Source organism: Capricornis sumatraensis, chromosome 7 (assembly GCF_032405125.1).
Source record: "Capricornis sumatraensis isolate serow.1 chromosome 7, serow.2, whole genome shotgun sequence".
Lineage (NCBI taxonomy): Eukaryota > Metazoa > Chordata > Mammalia > Artiodactyla > Bovidae > Capricornis > Capricornis sumatraensis.
In genome coordinates, this window is record NC_091075.1 from 70232147 (window position 1) to 70251774 (window position 19628).

General features: G+C 35.8%; 1 protein-coding gene across 1 annotated transcript in view; it reads right to left on the reverse strand.

Annotated features, from left to right (window-relative positions):
• Positions 1-19628, reverse strand: part of FRYL (FRY like transcription coactivator) — a 215933-nt gene that overhangs the window by 176252 nt on the left and 20053 nt on the right. The window contains exon 2 of the mRNA XM_068974804.1: positions 14207-14336. The gene's annotated coding sequence lies outside the window, so the exon portion shown is untranslated. The remainder of the gene's footprint in view (positions 1-14206; positions 14337-19628) is intronic.

Consider the following 19628-nt stretch of genomic DNA (forward strand, 5'->3'; position numbering starts at 1 on the left):
ATTAGGAAAACAACAGAGTAAGTGGGATAGAGAGGAAATCATTCCAGGCCTCTTAAAAATGGAAACAGGTACATCTCCACTTCAGTTAATTTTCTTGCAAGTCCTTTCTAAAAGGACATTACAGGCGGACTTCTAAAAGTCTTTCTAAAAGCCAAAGAAGTAAAGACACTGCCCCTAATTCTAGCCACATTTTACTGCCCCGATTTTCAAAAATATACATCCATGTAATTTGAGGAGACAGTTCAAAATGACCCTTCTTAAGAAGTCTTATGTGAACTTTAAAACCAGCCAAGAGAAACTACTGAATACTGTTATACCAACTTCTAAAAACCTTCATATCTGAATCACAAGACCATTTGGCCGTAGCTATTTGGAAGAGTGCACATTATAGACAAAGAAGGAAAGCACAGGAGAAGGTGCTGCAACCCAAGCTCCCATGATCTGTCATGAAGCTATAAATCACATGCTAAAATGGTTCAGAATTATGCACAATGAAAGACCTAGGTCCAAATTCCTAGAATGCTTTCTATGATGGAATGCTCCAAAGATAAATTCTAGCTAAACTGATTCATCTACCTCCAAGTCAAAAATCCAAAATTCTTTGTAAACAATAGTAGCCACCATGTATGGAACTGTGTATCAATTTCATTGCCATTTTTGGTAATCTTAAAAACAATGCTACATAGAAAATATCATTCAAATTGACAGGTGAAGTCAACTGGCCTAGAGAGATTAAGTAGCCTGTTCAAGGACACATAGCCAGTCACCAGCGGAGCTCAGCTCAGGTTAGATCAAAGCCCCCACTCGACTCTGTTCTCAAGACTTCACTGCCTCTCTCCTCTCACACTTGGAGGTCTTTCCAATATCACTTCTCTATCATAAGAATTCTCATAGACTCAGAGAAGGCTTGAAAGTAACCACCCACAAGATTTCTCCTACAACCTTCCGTAAGTACTGCCTGAAAAGTAACCAAAGGCCCACTTAAGGAAGCAGTCCTACTTGATTTTAGGACAAGAGCCTGACGCTGGGGAAGGTTGAGGGCAGGAGGAGAAGTGGGGGACAGAAGATGAATTGTTTGGAATGAATCACTCACTCAATGGACATGAGTTTGAGCAAGCTCAGGGAAATGGTGGACAGGGAAGCCTGGCATGCTGCAGTCCACAGGGTCGCAAAGAGTTGTACATGGCTTAGATACTGAAAAATAACAACAATGAAAAGCTCAGCACTTCCAAATCCCATTTGCATAAAAAAGAATTCGTGAACTCCTTCAGACACTTACACATGAAAACAAGCTATCATTTGGGTCAAATCAGAAATTGTAAAGCAGACTGAAAATGACCTGGAGCTCAGGTTCTTCCATGACTCTACTGCGCCCAACAATCTTTTAGTGACATCTGAATTTCAAAGGATTCTCCATCTCTTTTGGTCTATTAGCATTTGAAATGGCAAAAGAAAAACTTCATCTCGATTTTCTCACAAGACTTTCTCTAAATTCCCTATTAATAATCTAGTCTTTGATGAACACTTAGAATACTCTTTACTCATCTCATTCCCATCTTAAAGGAAGCTGGTCTGCAATGGTATTCCTCTACCCAATACAGGCTGTATCAAACAAAAGCAAGTTATTCAGGTGACATAAAATCTAACCACTGAGAGCAATGGTTCGACAAAAACAAAACTAAAAAGGTCACTTATTAAGAAAATCCAGTTGGTAACAGTTAGCATCCCCCATTCTTCACTAGTCACTTCTTCACTAGTCAGTTCCGTTGCTCAGTCATGTCTGACTCTTTGTGAACCCATGGACTGCAGCACACCAGGCTATCCATCCCTGTCCATCACCAACTCCCAGAGTTTACTCCAACTCATGTCCATTGAGGAGGTGATGCCATCCAACCAGCTCATCCTCTGTCGTCCCCTTCTCCTCCCACCTTCAATCTTTCCCAGTATCAGGATCTTTTCAAATGAGTCAGTTCTTCACATCAGGGGGCCAAAGTATTGGAGTTTCAACTTGAGCACCAGTCCTTTCGATGAACACTCAGACTGATTTCCTTTAGGATGGTCTAGTTGGATCTCCTTGCAGTCCAAGGGACTCTCAAGAGTCTTCTCCAACACCACAGTTCAAAAGCATCAGTTCTTCAGTGTTAAGCTTTCTTTAGAGTCCAACTCTCACATCCATATATGACTACTGGAAAAACCATAGCCTTGACTAGACGGACCTTTGTTGGCAAAGTAATGTCTCTGCTCTTTAATAAGCTGTCTAGGTTAGTCATACGGAGAAGGCGATGGCACCCCACTCCAGTACTTTTGCCTGGAAAATCCCATGGACGGAGGAGCCTGGTAGGCTGCAGTCCACGGGGTCTCGAAGAGTCGGACATGCCTGAGCAACTTCACTTTCACTTTTATGCACTGGAGAAGGAAATGGCAACCCACTCCAGTGTTCTTGCCTGGAGAATCCCAGGGACGGGGGAGCCTGGTGGGCTGCCGTCTATGGGGTCGCACAGAGTCAGACACGACTGAAGCATCTTAGCAGCAGCAGCAGGTTGGTCATAACTTTTCTTCCAAGGAGTAAGTGTCTTTTAATTTCATGGCTACAGTCACCATCTGCAGTGATTTTGGAGCCCCCAAACATAAAGTCTCATTGTTTGCATTGTTTCCCCATTTATTTGCCATGAAATGATGGGACCAGATACTATTATCTTAAAAGTTTTCTGAATGTTGAGTTTTAAGCCAACTTTTTTCAACTCTCCTCTTTCACTTCCATCAAGAGGCTCTTAGTTCTTCTTCACTTTCTGCCATAAGGGTGGTGTCATCTGTATATCTGAGGTTATTGATATTTCTCCCAGCAATCTTGATTCCAGCTTGTGCTTCATCCAGTCCAGCATTTCTCATGATGTACTCTGCATATAAGTTAAATAAGCAGGGTGATAATACACAGCCTTGACGTACTCCTCTCCTGATTTGGAACCAGTCTGTCGTTCCATGTCCAGTTCTAACTGTTGCTTCTTTACCTGCATACAGATTTCTCAGGAGGAAGGCCAGGTGGTCTGGAATCCATATCTCTTTTAAGAATTTTCCAGAGTTTGTTGTAATCCACAGTCAAAGCCTTTGACATAGTCAATAAAGCAGAAGTACATGTTTTCCTAGAACTCTCTCACTTTTTGATGATCCAATGGATGTTGGCAATTTGATCTCTGGCTCCTCTGCCTTTTCTAAAATGAGCTTGAACACCTGGAAGTTCACAGTTCATGTACTGTTAAAGCCTGGCTTGGAGAATTTTGATCCTTAATTTGTTAGTGTGTGAGATGAGTGCAACTGTGTGGTGGTATGAGCATTCTTTAGCATTGCCTTTCTATGGGATTGAAATGAAAACTGACTTTTTCCAGTCCTGCGGCCACTGCTGAGTTTCCAAATTTGCTAGCATATTGAGTGCAGCACTTTCACAGCATCATCTTTCAGGATTTGAAACAGCTCAACTGGAATTCCATCACCTCCACTAGCTTTGTTCATAGTGATGCTTCCTAAGGCCCACTTGACTTCACATTCTAGGATGTCTGGCTCTAGGTGAGTGATCATACCATTGTGATTATCTGAGTCATGAAGATCTTTTTTGTACATTTCTTCTGTGTATTCTTGCCATCTCTTCTTAATATCTTCTGCTTCTGTTAGGTCCATACCATTTCTGTCCCTTATTGAGTCCATCTTTGCATGAAGTTTCCTTGGTATCTCTAATTTTCTTGAAGAGATCTCTAGTCTTTCCCATTCTATTGTTTTCCTCTGTTTCTTTGCACTGATCACTGAGGGGGGCTTTCTTATCTCTCCTTGCTATTCTTTGGAACTCTGCATTCAAATGGGTATATCGTTCCTTTTCTCTTTTGCCTTTCACTTCTCTGTTTTCATAGCTATTTGTAAGGCCTCCTCAGACAACCATTTTCCCTTTTTGCATTTCTTTTTCTTGGGGATGGTTCTGATCAATGTCTCTTGTACAATGTCACGAACCTCTGTCCATAGTTCTTCAGGCATTCTATCAGATCTAATCCCTTGACTCTATTTTTCACTTCCACTGTATATTCATTAGAGATTTGATTTAGGTCATACCTGAATGGTCTAGTGGTTTTCCCTACTTTCTTCAATTTAAGTCTGAATTTGGCAATAAGGAGTTCATGATCAGAGCCACAGTCAGCTCCCAGTCTTGTTTTTGTTGACTGTATAGGGCTTCTCCATCTTTGGCTGCAAAGTATATAATCAATCTGATTTTGGTGTTGACCATCTGGTGATGTCCATGTGTAGAGTCTTCTCTTGTGTTGTTGGAAGAGGGTGTTCCCGAAGACCAGTGCATTTTCTTGGCAAAACTCTGTTAGCCTTTGACCTGCTTCATTCTGTACTTCAAGGCCAATTTGCCCATTATTCTAGATATTTCTTGACTTCCTACTTTTGCATTCCAGTCCCCTATAATGAAAAGGATATCTTTTGGGAGTGTTGGTTCTAGAAGGTCTTGTAGGTCTTCGTAAAACTGTTCAACTCCTTAAAACTCAACCAAAAAGCATTTGGAATTTTATAACTAGTGCTACATTTTGATTTCTTCCTCCTAGGGAACTATGCTGAACACCTCAAGAGAGATATACCAGCGTTCTATTTAAATGTTTATATTCCATGAAGTCATTAACACTTTGTAATGAAATGAAAATGGTATCTTAATGTGAGCCTCACTTGTTTTTATTAAAGTCATGTGAAACAGCTATATACTTAATCAGCTTACCTAACCAGAGTGTTATAAAAATAATTATCAACTGTTCATTAAAGTGCAACAAAGGATCTGAAAGAGATGCAGATACATCAAAATTACAGTATTTTCCTCCTGAAATATCGCTCTTAATTAAAATGAAAGCACCAAAAGAAAAAAGTATGTGTTCCTTAGTGGAACAATAGATCTTGACAGATACACTAGTGTTTTAAAAAACATTTCATACATAAAGATTCAAAAACATCAAACACAGCCATGACGTAGAGTAAAAGGACAGTGGCATTACTGTATCACTTGGTAGCCAAGAAACCTCAAATAATTTGGTTAAGCCTTCCTGAACATCTAAAATTTTGTGTAACAACATATCTTACAGGATTTTCATGAGGACTTAGATAACATCTGCTTGCTGCTGCTGCTAAGTCGCTTCAGTCACGTCCGACTCTGTGCGACCCCACAGACGTAAGCCCACCAGGCTCCCCCGTCCCTGGGATCTCCAGGCAAGAACACTGGAGTGGGATCCCATTTCCTTCTCCAGTGCATGAAAGTGAAAAGTGAAAGTGAAGTCGCTCAGTCGTGTCTGACTCTTAGCAACCCCATGGACTGCAGCCTACCAGGCTCCTCCGTCTAGGGGATTTTCCAGACAAAAGTACTAGAGTGGGTTGCCATTGCCTTCTCCAACATCTGGTTATTTAACCAATATTTATTGAGCAACTATTATATTCCAAACCCTGAAAGACATCAGTAGACAGAGCAAAGTCCAATGCTCAACTAATATTTTATTTGAGGGGAAAAAGAGAGAGGTATGCATTAAATGGGTAGACAAATGAGACCATTTAAGTAATTGGTAAATTAAAGCAAGAAAACAAGACCCAGAATAATAAGGTGCTCAAATAATGTTGATACATACTCAATTCTGCTCAATGTCTCATTATCTCTGTTCTTGGTGAATTATAAAAGTCAGCCATAATATATTTACACTCACTTCTTGACTATAAACAGAATGAACAACAACAAAATTAAGGTTGATTCCATCTGAATAAAAATAACCCAACCCTGGAGATAGAAGGATTTTGCAGCTGTTACAACAGAAGCCTGTGAAAACACACTGCCTGATTCTTAGGATCTGACTCATAACTATGCCTAACATTCATTCTCCTTCAATGGTCAGTCAACACTGTAGTATATTCTGAATCAGTGAAGCGCATTTTCTCCCCACCAACTCTTATGCCTGAAGATAAATATTAATATTAGTAGAACTGGCATGAATAATATCTATCAGAAAATCAGCCTTTGATTACATAATTAGGACTCTACACAGAAAGTATACAGATATTCGAGGATTTATGAATAGATTACATAACATGAACACAGGAAAATTGTAATTCCTTTTCCTCATTAAGGAAATAGGTTAGCAAATAAATGATTTACTTTGTTACAACAAATTTACAACATTATACAGCCATATAAAGTAGCGTCTCTTTACCGTAAGTTATAACTGTTAGCTAATCATTTAATCAAAAAGCTCCATTACAGTAGGAATCAGGAGGGAAAAATCAAAAGGTCTACTAAAGGTTTTAACTTAAACATAAAATCCATGTTTATTCCCTAGCTTTCTGATGTAGTGCCAAGTCCTTGTCTCTTAAGGTGAATTTGCTGATAACTCAATTATTGTCTTTCTCGTCTAGATTCCAGTCCATGTACATCATCTATGATAACCCAGTCTCAATTTCTTCAAAGTGGAGTGGGAAGTTAAAGGGCTCTAAGGGCAAAATCCTTCTTGAACACTTCTCTGACCTATGTGTAATTTAAAACAAATTTTCTTGAGGAATTCACTTCTGGGGAGTATGACCAAAGTATTCAACTCTGTTTATACCAAAATAACTTTCTTTTCAGCCTCAGATTTTCCTGAGCTATGTAATACCTAATTAAAATACATGATCACAATTACAAGTATAATTGGCATAAACAAGTCTGGTTGAAAACCCAAGTCTCGGTAAGCCCACAACTAAACTTGTTAGGAGCAGAAGTGGTGGCAGGGGATTTAAATGGTGTGCAGTGTACTACAAGCAATTGTTAATATATTCTAGAGAAATAGAAGATTTTAGGTAAATTCAGTGGGTTGTTTGAGAATTTCTATCAACTTTTAAAACATCAGGTCAGTTAATATTTAGAGAAAGTTTAAAAAATGAAAAAATTTATCAAAAGCAAAGAAAAATGTTCTTCAAAATATCAACCCCTGCAAATATGCATATTTTTGTTAAAGAAACCATAAACATCTATAAATACTTCTGGAGTTAAAAGACACAAGGTCAATTTCTATATACTGCAAACTTATTCTCAATTTGTCCTCTCACAAAAGTACAATTATCAATCCATATGATTGATCAAATCCAGTCTAAATTCCTCAGAAATAACTTTTTTTATTTTGAATGAACAATGAAAAAAGTTGGAAACAACTGACCCAAGTACAAAGCTATGAGATTACATACCAGTTTTTCTCTAAAAGAGTACTTTCTTCTTTGCCCTACTGATATGAAATCTTTTCACACTCTTGGTCTCTCCTTTCATTAAATAAGCAAAACTGTAACACCCTTTAAAAGAACTGTACCCAGTTCTTTGCATCACTTCTGAATAAACTATTGCATTATCTCTATCCCAGAACCACCAGCAAACAGGAGGTAAAATTTATTCATGCTGAGTTACAAGTAATCAATGTGTAGACTGGTGTTAATCATGTGCATAGACTGGTGTAAAACATAGTATCAAATTTTGAGATTAAGAAAAGGACTTTATTGATAAAGAGAAATTTAAGAAACCAAATCTTTTTACAGATATTGCCAAAAAAGTCCATTAATTTTAATAATCATTTCCTAAAGTTGAGATTTATTTCTGAAGAGAAAAACGAGGTAAGAGCAATTCCACAAAGGACCTGTAGCCTCTGAAACGTCAAACAACAGATTCTTCAGTTGTTTCAGTTCCATAATTTTGCTTATTTTGACTGATTGGTAAAAAAGATATACAGTAAGGAAAGTCTTTTAACTGGCAAATCGAATGCTTTTTTGCAAATTAATATAAATTATAAAATCTCTATTATAATTTATAACATATATACTATATCCAAAAATATGTAAAATAGTCTTTTAAAATAAAAAAGGAGCCGTATTAAACTAATGGGCATAGGATACTACATTTAAACACAGGTCCCTTATATATGAGTTTGAGCAAGCTCTGAGAGCTAGTGATGGACAGGGAAGCCTGGAGTACTGCAGCCCGTGGGACTGCAAAGAGTCAGACATGACTGAGCGACTAAACTGAACTGACAGTGAAGAAAGCAATTAAATGATTCAAGATTGAAAGCTAAAGACTAAATTTCTAATAACATAAATAACTGCATATACTAACATATTCATATTGCTTATTTATGCATATCTACATTATTGAACACAAAACTAACTGCTGAATGATTCACAGATTTTAATTGAAATTAAGAGTCACTTTATTTTGGGGGCTCCAAAATCATGGCAGATGGTGATTGCAGCCATGAAATTAAAAGACGCTTACTCCTTGGAAGGAAAGCTATGACCAATCTAGACAGCATATTAAAAAGTAGAAACATTACTTTGCCAACAAAGTTCCGTCTAGTCAAAGCTATGGTGTTTCCAGTAGTCATGTATGCATGTGAGAGATGGACTATAAAGAAGGCTGAGCACCAAAGAATTGATGCTTTTAAATTGTGGTGTTGGAGAAGACTCTTGAGAGTTTCTTGGCCTGCAAGAAGATTCAACCAGTCGATCCTAAAGGAAATCAATCCTGAATATTCATTGGAAGGACTGATGCTAAAGCTGAAACTCCAATACTTTGGACACCTGATACAAAGAACTGACTCATTTGAAAAGACCCCGATGCTGGGAAAGATTGAAGGCGGGAGAAGGGGACGACAGAGGATGAGGTAGTTGGATGGCATCACCAACTCAATGGACATGAGTTTGAATAAGCTCCAGGAGTTGGTGATGAACAGGGAAGACTGGCGTGCTACAGTCCATGGGGTCGCAAAGAGTCAGACACAACTGACACTGAACTGAACTGAACTGAACTGAACTGAACTGAACTGAAGTGGTCTCACCTCCATTTTATACACTCAAATGAGTGAAGAGTATTAAAAAAACTAACTTCTACTACCAGTACATTCTAGATATCAATATTTATTTCTTCTTAAAAGTTCCTTCTCTTTTCTTCTACATAATATTTTAACAAAAAGTATGGTTTCTTATAAATATGACTCTATTTCTCAAACTGACAAGAAATAGTGTTAAGGAGGATACAAAGAAACAGGGATACTGCCCTGGGGAGCTTAAACTGAAATACCTTTGAAAGGTAACTTGGCATTGTCTATCAAAATTTTCAAGGCACACAGAAATTTATACTAAGAAGCAATCATACAAAGGCATAAAGTAATACAATAAATGAATAAAAAATAAATGGATATTTATTAAATAATTACTTCTAATAATTAACAACTAAAGTCACTCTAAGTGTTCATCAATAAGGGACTGATTGAATAAACTACTGTATCACACAATGGAGTGCACAGTTTAAATGAGACAGAAAAATGTTTATGATGCATTAAGTGAAAAAGTGAGTATCAAAACAATTTAGATAGTAAATATAATTTTTGAATTATATAAATAAAATGCATAAACACATATTAAATATACATGGAAAACAGCTGTAAGAATATATATGAAATTTTCAAGGAATTTAGAGAAAATCTTTTCTTTCTACTAAATATTATGTTAATTTATATGAGCAGTTAAGTATTCCCTATAATAAAAATCAATAATCATAAAGAACATTTTAATATCTTAAAGTGTTTTAATCAAAATATTAAAGCAGGCATTTTTCTTCATCTTCCTAAAGATTTTCTTTCTAAAAAAAATATTTTCTAGCTACTATATGCAAATCTGATTGTTCTCCTAACACGAGTACCATGCTCTCAAACTTTAAAATGCATTATACTCAACTTTGCAGAATTATATGAAACAAAGGTATTGTGACACAAAATAATCACAATTATATTCAAAGTTGTGGGGTTTTTTTTTTATAGTTCACCTCAAATACTCTTTATCTTTTAGAAAAAAAGAATGGAACTTTAAAAAAAAGTGATTTCTGTAGCAATAGATAAAACTCAGTATCTTCTTTTTCACTTATATATCCTATAGGTTGTAACAATAACATTTTTGTCAATAAGCATAATCAAAATATTTTCCACAATCACTAAACTGTTAACTTTATTAATGGCTTAGCAATCAATATTTCTCCATCTCAACTTGAAGCAATCAATATTTCTCCATCTAAATCCTAAGCAAAATTTCGGATACTAAAAACATTTATGCCAACTGTACATTTACTCTATTAAAAATTTTTTTTAATATTTAAACTTAATTTTCAAATAAAGATTTATGCTCACTAGAATACATACTTGTAAAAATAATTTTACTTTTCTAAAATACTTTTTATTAAAGGATTGAAAACACATCTTTACCTAGTTGTTGATGTTGGTGTTTGTCATAATGACTGTGACAGAAATGGGTTCCACCTTCCTGATCTTCTGTCTTCTCTGATGAAAGCAAACCGAGACGTTTCAATTTCAGTAATCTTGGAGAACTTTCCTGAAAACTCTCTACAGGGCCCAAAACCATATCTCCCGAAACAACAGGAGGAACAACTCTTTTCAAAAATTCCATATTAAGGTTTTTCTACATTACTGGACCCACAAGTACACAGACAAGTATTTGTACCAACTTCCTCGATGAGAAGGTTAGGTCCACTCTTTGTGTCAAAGAGCAAAGAAACGTCATATGAACTTAGGTGGGTCAACTACCAGCTGTTTTGAAGCTGATTTTTAGGACATTTGCTGTTCATACTGATAAGAAGTCAAACAGCTACCAACTGTGAAACTGCACTTCATATATACATATACAAGTACATGTACAATGGGTGGTAACAGCAATACTGAGACTATAAAATGCTTAGCATCCATCTAGTTTAACATTTAGACTTTGAAAACCTACACTGTGATAATGTTAGGACAAATTTACTTTGGTCTGAGGTGTGTCTTACTTTTAAACACACTTAACAGCTGAAATGTGAAACAGTAACTTGAACTCAAAAGATAATTCTTATCATTCCGGAAATTCACTAGCAGACTGCAGGAGGATCAAGTTTTATAGAAGGTGAAAAGGAGTAATTTAAAACTATACTGTATTATGAACATCCCAATGTACTTTTATTTTTATTTTATTTTCTGCTGCTGTGGTTCTGCTTTACTTTCTGGTGGCTGTTTCATTTAAAAGTTTATCTTTTCTAATATATCTGTGGTGGTGGTGGTTTAGTCACCAAGTCATGTCCGACTCTTATAACCCCATGGACTGTAGCCTTCCAGGCTCCTCTGTCCATGGGAATTCTCCAGGCAAGAACACTGAAGTGGGTTGCCATTTCCTTCTCCAGGGAATCTTCCTGACCCAGTAATGAAACCAAGGTCTCCTGCACTACAGACAGATTCTTTACCAATCTGTACCAATGTACTTTTAAACACACACCAAAAAAACTTGTTCATTATAATCAATCATAAGTTATAATCTTAAAATCATAAGTTATCTAAAGTAGCAAAGGAAATCTTGGGATGAATTACTAAAAAAAAATTGATAATTTAAAATATATGAATCTAAGAAAATAAAATTGAACAGTTTAAAGTATAAATGTTCAATTCAATAAACCCAGTAATCAACCTTACATAATTTATTTCCAAATAACTAAGCATCCTATTAAATATTTTAAAACAGCAAAAGTAACTGATCCTACTGCCTTATTGTAATCCAGAAGCATGATAAAATGTGCCAGTGAAAGGTACTAAATAAGACTTTGTGCACTTTAATATCTTCTTTTCTCCCTTTCTTTGCCTGCCCTCTGGTGGGGTTACTAAGTGACCAAAAAAGAAATGAAAACAAACAAAATGAACAGATAAGACATAAACTTCCCTAAGTAGTCAAACTGATAACTTTGAAGGATACACACTTAAGAGAAAAAAAAAAAACCTGATTCATTTAGTGAAACACAATCTTTTTCTTCCAGCACTCAGTAGGAAGAGAATGATCTACATATATTAAAAGATGAAGCATAAAGTTGTCTACATAGATATCAAGGAAATTGCTATAATATACAAACAAGTAAATTTCTGGTCTGAATTGTGATGTGCTTAGTCGCTCAGTTATGTCCGACTCTTTGTGACCCCATGGAGTATAACCCACCAGGCTCCTCTGTCCATGGGGATTCTCCAGGCAAGAATACTGGAGTGGGTTGCCATGCCCTCCTCCAGGGGATCTACCCAATCCAGGGATCGAAGCCAAGTCTCCAGCATTGCAGGCAGATTCTTTACTATCTGAGCCACCAAGGTCTGAATAGAGGAGTTTTTAATCCTTAACATTAATAATGAAGTCAATTATTCTCTATTTCATTCATTTAAAAGATATTAAGTAAAAATCCTCTATACATAAAGCATTAATATATTATTAAGGTTCAGAGGAAATTTAGAGGATTTATTCATGCAAATCCTGTCTCATGGAATTCTACAGTAAAAAGGAGGAAAAAAAAAACAAGGAAGTCAAGTAAAGGACTCAAGTTTCTTGCCCTAAAGCAAGACTATACCAACTAGAAAGAAACACTGACTTAAAAAAAATCCTTCTCAGAAGTAGATTCTCTCTTAACCCTGGAGCACAGAAGGATAAAAATTCATATATGATCATCCTATTGCCAACAAAATGCAAAAACAAACTGGTCAGAACCATAATCCATGTCCTTTAATAACCTAGAAGTTATCCCTATATCTTCCCAGGTTTTTATTTTTGTTTTTCCATCTTACCTCATTCATATTTTTTAAACCGAAGGACAACTGGCTTATAATATTATAATAGTTTCAGGTGTACAAGATAGTGATTCAAGATTTTTATATGGATAATTATGAAATGATCACCATGGTAAGTCTAGTTACCACCTGTCACACACACAGCATTACTACAATATTACTGGCTATATTCCTATGCTATATATTACATCTCCATGACTTATTTTATAACTAAAAATTTGTACCTCTTGATCTCCCTCACCCTATCTCACCCATATCCCCATGCCCTCCCCTTTGGCAAGCCCCTGTTTGTTCTCTGTGTCTATGAGCTATTTCTGATTTATTTGTGTTACTTTTTTTGTTTTTGAGATTCCACATATAAGTGAAATCACATGGTATTTGTATTCCTCTGTCCGACTTACTTCACTTAACATAATGCCCTCTAGATCCATGCTGGCCTTTTGTTTGCTTCCTCTTTACTGATATGGTCTCTTGTTCTTTAAAACTTAGTTCAAGTCCCTCGTGTCCAACTCTTTGCAACCCCATCCATGGAATTCTCCGGGCCAGAATACTGAAGTGGGTAGCCTTTCCCTTCTACAGGGGACCTTCCGAACCCAGGGATTGAACTCAGGTCTCCCACAATGCAAGCGGATTCTTTACCAGCTGAGCCACAAGGGAAGCCCAAGAATAGTGGAGTGGGTAGTCTATCCCTTCTCCTCGAACCAGGATCTCCTACACTGCAGGCCGATTCTTTACCAACTGAGCTACAATGGAAGCCAGCACATTGAAACTTTTGTGTGTTGTTTTTCTCAGGTCCCTTTGTAGGTCTTCCTTATCTGTGGAGCCCAGGAATACAGTAGTATGCAACAAACATGCTGATTATGAGGGCAAAATTACCTTCATGTTCGTTCATGATATACAAGACAACCACACACGTCACTGTTAACCTCACTGTTCTAAACTACACTTTCAGTTGGAAAAAGAAAGGGCAAGGATTAGGTGATATAGGAGAGACCACAAGATTTTTTTTCAGATTTCCTTCTTTCAACAAATGTTTGCTGAGAGGCTTCTTTAATAGCCTGTGCATGATGCAAACGCACTAAGGATTTATCTTCATCCCCAGGAAGCTTAACTCTCACAACTACAAGACTCCCTGTTTGGCTTGGTCAAGGTTTTGTTGAGCCTGCAATATGCTTCAATTTCTTCTGTCCAATAACGTCCTTTCTTTGCAGGTGTGGATTCCTAATAAACATCTAGGAGTCAAACTCCTTTTCAGTGTCAGCTTTTGGAGGACCGTCCCTGAGACGTAACAGCGAGGTATAAAGCATGGGCCTGCAATATCCATTACCAGCTGAATCTATGATGGCGAAATGCCATAAAGCTACTTCTAAGATCTTTGGTTGATTATCAAAACTTTGAACTCTTGCTGTTAACAGTTAAAGAATTAAGAAATTATAGCAGTTATAAATTATAACTAACAGGGATAGTCACTCAAAGAGCATTTAAAAATCTTTTGAGAACTGTAAGTCACTATTTCACCTTTAGAATATTTATTATAATCTTACCGTAGAATTCAAGACAATAACTTCTTGGCGGTAAGCTGGATCATCTAATCCTGGCTGTGGGACTCTTGAGCAGTTTTGAGAATTAAGCAGTTAGGTGTTAATCATCCAAGATTAAATAATGGCTTCAGCTCTGAAGAAAAACAAAATATGAGATTGATACATTAGACATGTTTATAATAAGTACATCTGTGTGTGACTCACATCCACCCTTACTTATGAATATATTATATTGCAGGGTCACTAGGTACTACAGTTATTCTCTTTCAATTAGTGTTATGTTTTTTCTAAGTTTTTATTATGACAATTTTCAAACTAATACAAAATTATTGAGACTATTATGATAAACCCACCCTTATCAACTCATGGCCAATCCTACTGCATTTACTTCTTCACCCACCCCTCAACCTCTATCCCACCACTCTGGGGCATTCTGAAGCAAATTCCAGGCATTATACCACTTTATCTGCAGACCATTCTGTATGTCTCTTTCTAAGACAAAGATTTGCTTTATAAACATAAGGCAGTATCATTGTAATATCTACAATTAATTCACAATAATTTCTTTATTACATCAACTACCAATCAGGGCTCATATTTCTCCAACTGTCTCATAAGTGTCTAATTCAAAGCTAAACAAAATCCATACAGGCAATTGTTACTGTTTCTCCTAAATCCCTGTTAATCTACAGTTGGTTTTTTTTTCCCCTTCCATTCTTCTCTTTGCAGCGACAAAGCTTTTACTAGACAAAAATTGAACTAATACGTCAATACCCTAACTGTTCAATAATAAATTAAATCCATTTTCATTTTATTCACCAAAATAATCAGATTTGCAAAATAGTTCATATATCCACTAGGCCTAATATTATTCCAGCTGCAGACAGTGTTTATGGTGCACATTTTTCAAAGTCCAACTATAATAACTCTGAGCAGGTCCTGGATTATGAACTATTATACCTTATATGTAATAATTTGATGACTACTAAGAATGAAACCAATGACCAAAAGGAGTTATCCTTTAACTGCATATAAGGCCTCACATGCAATCAAATACATTTCATGTTTTTAGTACCATGAAAGGTTGCGCATTTTTCAATAGGTCACATTTTTAATTTGTCATTGAACCACAAATCAACCTCATTTTAAATCACATCCTGTTTCTTACTATTTTCTTGTTTAATGAATTTAATTCCCAGCCCAAAAGAAAGAACTACTTTGTAAAATATTAATTGTGTACTTAAAAGTTCTTAATCTGAAATTCCTTTAGCCAAGTTAGAAAAATATAAAAATATTTCATTTATTCACAAGCATAATCAGCTAAATCATGACTAAAACCAAATCTCTGAAGCCCCAAACTGGTAAATACGAACCTACTAATTTAATATAGATGTACTTGTTTATAATCAATTATCATTCAGACTTATGAATTTTTAACTGCCCTACCAAATATTTCTGCATCTACTAACAATATGGTTATCTACAATCCCACCATAACTTTTGATACTTTATCTTAGTTTCATGGAATCATTTCTCCCTCAAAGCAAATAAAACTTATGTGACAAACAGCATATCATTTCTTGCCTACAGTGAGCAGAGCAGTCATGTACTAGTCTGCATTTAATGAAATTTATACTATTTTTGTTTTGTTCAGGGGTAGTTTGGGGTTTTTTTGTTGGTGGTGATGGGGTTTTTTTTGGGGGGGCAGGTCAATTGTACTTTTATCTTCTCTCCATATAGACTACCTAAAATGGAGCTTTTATTTTCATTTCACTTGATTAATTTGGAGAATAGTTTATCCAGCCCCTGCACTGGAAGGCAGAGTCTTAACCTCTGGACCACTGGGGAAGCCCTGAAAAGAACAGATTTTATTACTGCTTCTATACTACTACCTTTGAGATGGTCAAGGTCAGAGAGGTCAGGTAACTGCGGTCGTGGTACGCACATGACCGATCCTGTTGTTTCTTATTTTAAAAGAATAAGCTCAAGAGTGACTTAAGGAGGTCAGATGGCATTTGACAACACTGAAAAGAAGACTGTAAATTGGTCAAATAGCACAAGCTTTAAAGATTCAAGGCTTTAAATCAGCAATAAGACTAATGATCTAGAACCTTCCATGTGTAATAAAGAGAACAGTGGCCCAGCTCTGCTTGGAAGGATTCTCAGATCAAATGAGGTCCTTCAGGGACAACTCTGTTTCACTTTAGTCTAGAAAGTAAAAGAGAAAGTTGAATAGGTGCTCAGGTAACATATTAACATCATTTCCTTTCTGAAAAGGATTACAAGAATAATGAAGAAAAGAAATGCCACAAATCTAATGTACCCTACCTGTAGTAAAACTTCTGACATAAAAATCTCTGATATACATTGATACATAAAATTATAATCTTGAACAAATAGAGCAGAAATTAAGAAAAAATGAGTTTCAGTGATGTTCAATGTAAGTACTCTCAATATTTACAGGCTTGGAATACTTCATAATCTGAAAAGGAGAACAAGAAGCTATGGTTCCAAGCACAAGGTAGATTTGAGCTCAATATAATAAAAAGAATAACTTAATTATTATATAATTCATTTAAAACCTGCTTCATAAAGAAATGGAGTTCCTGCTGAGTTTTTAGGTAAAGATTGTTAGAAATGCTATAGAAAGGGTTATACCACTGAGTCAAAACACTAAGCTAAATTACTTCATAGATTCCAACTTGAAATCCTAAATTTCACTTTAATATATATTTTGTACTTACACTTGAATACTGGAAAGTGTGGTGACCTAAAGATTCAATCATATTTCAACTAAAGAAAGAAACCACAATGTAAGATATTAAATCTATAACATCTTTCTATTAAAATTATTCTGGGAATATTGAAAGACCTCTTTAAATGATGCAAAAGACCAAAATGATGCAATGATTTTCAAATAAATTGGAATAATCATAGCTCCTATCTATAATGGCAAAATAAGTATGGAAAATGAAATATTTTTTTAATCTGCCAAAGATTATGGAAGATGTGAAAAATCTATGCACAAAGACTCAAGTGTAGGCAGCAAATAATTACTCAAATTATCCTCTTTGTCTGACTGACAAAAGTTATTAAAGAATTTATAGTCATCCCTTTAATTAAGAAAGAAAATTAATGATTCATAAATCAACACTGACTCCACTACACTAATTTTTAGAAATTCATTTTTTCTCTTACTTTACAAATATTTTAATTTTTACAATATCTAAAACAAACCTGCATTTTAATCTTCTGTCATTCTTTATTTCAACTTTTAAGAAGTATGGAAACTTACGATGCTGACTAATGCAAGCATGGATTATACAATATCACCTGCTAAAAATGCTGTATAATGGCACTGAGCTAGAATAATTGGGCTCACTGCAAAAATCTAAATCTCTTGCTGATAAAGCAATGTTCTCTGCAGGTAAATTTTTCTATATTTTGTTGATTTTACATTTTTAGCGAAAATAACAGTTATCATACTACTTGTCTTAATGAAAACAATTAGGAAAATTTTCCATTCACAAATTCAAAGGGAAGGTTTCTGTAACAGTTTCATTCACTGAATCATACGGACACAGCCCCAAAGTACATTTTCTAGTAAACTGGTGAATGAACATGCATTGTTTAGAATAATTTTCCTTTTACATTTCTACAGCATTACATTTCTATAGTATTTCTAACCCATTCAACAGCATTTCTGTTGGCACAGCAAAAAAAAAAAAAGAACTAGATCACAAAACTATCATATAAGTGCCCTGCTGCTGCTGCTGCTAAGTCACTTCAGTCGTGTCCGACTCTGTGTGACCCCAAAGATGGCAGCCCACCAGGCTCCCCCGTCCCTGGGATTCTCCAGGCAAGAACACTGGAGTGGGTTGCCATTTCCTTCTCCAATGCATGAACGTGAAAAGTGAAAGTGAAGTCACTCAGTCGTGTCCGACTCTTCGCGACCCCATGGACTGCAGCCTATTAGGCTCCTCCGCCCACGGGGTTTTCCAGGCAAGAGTATTAGAGTGGGGTGCCATCGCCTTCTCCGTATAAGTGCCCTACCTACTCATTTAGACTTAAATAAGAAGAAAATTTTTGGACAAATGTAGAAACAGCCCAGTAAGACATCATGTCACTAAATCTGGAATTTTCTCCCATCCCTAATTTCTAAAAAATCCATTGCTGTAACTATGTATGCCACACATGAATTTATAAAAATCATACCTTTAACAAATATTGAGCAGAACTATATGCCAAGAATCAGGGACAGAAGAGTGAACAGAAGAGACAAAAATCCCTAGGCTCACAGGGCTTACCTTCCAGTATGAGCTTGAATTTTTTGTAGTCCTTCCTTTGAGAATCTGAAAAAAGTGTTGGAGGCCTCTCCTTCCAAAATGTAAACACAGCGAATCTTGCAGGGTTATGAACCTCTGTAATCCAATTACTAATTATGGATTAAAAATCCCTGATAAAAACCCTCCTAATGCTTACTTTCTGTCTGCCATTTATAGTGGATAGTGTCATAATTTTACTATTCATAGTATTAAGAAGTAATACAGTCATCCTTCTATATACAGGAGATAATGGTTCCAGGACTCCTTGTGGAAACCAAAAGCATCAGATGCTCAAGTCTTTTATATAAAAGTTTATAGTATGTATAAATAACCCATGCAAATCCTCCTATATGCTTTAAACCCTCTCTATATTATACAATACCTAATACAACATAAATGTTATGTAAATAATTATAAATAAAATGCTAATTCTGTGGTGAACAGTAAACTCAAGTTTTATCTTTTGGAACTTTCTGGAACTTTTTTCTGAATAATTTTAATCCAAGGTTGGTTGAATCTGTAGATGTGGAAGATATACAAATAGAGAACCAACTGTGCTTTTTCTTACTCATTAAAATACTTAAAGCCTTCAAATTTCAATAGAATGTGTTCTATTTATTCTATTTGTACCTCAGACAAATTTCTAGACTACTGATAGTATCCTTTATCAATTTTAGTTTTTCCAGGAGAAAACTGATCCTAACCTCTTCAATAACTTCATAGGTAAACTTTCTGACTTCATTATTTATTCTCTGGACCTTCTTGAGTTAAAATTCCCACTCCCCCTGCTCAACTCTTCAGCTGAAGTCTCCACAGAAGTCACCCACAGTGCTTGCAAGAAGATATACATGCTCAAGAGAAACCACAATAAAACTTTAACCTTAACAGAAATCATCAATGACCCCCAAATTTTTATTCTTGCTTTTCACAAGAAGAGAGTGATCCACTAGTAAAAAGCTTTTTACTTAAAAATACAACATCTAAAACTAAGGTTATTACTGTCTCTAAGCAATGTCTTATGCTTTTTATACCTATAATTTTTTAAAATTATACATTGGAAATTACCTAATTATGATCCTAAGGTCCTAAAATACCAAACA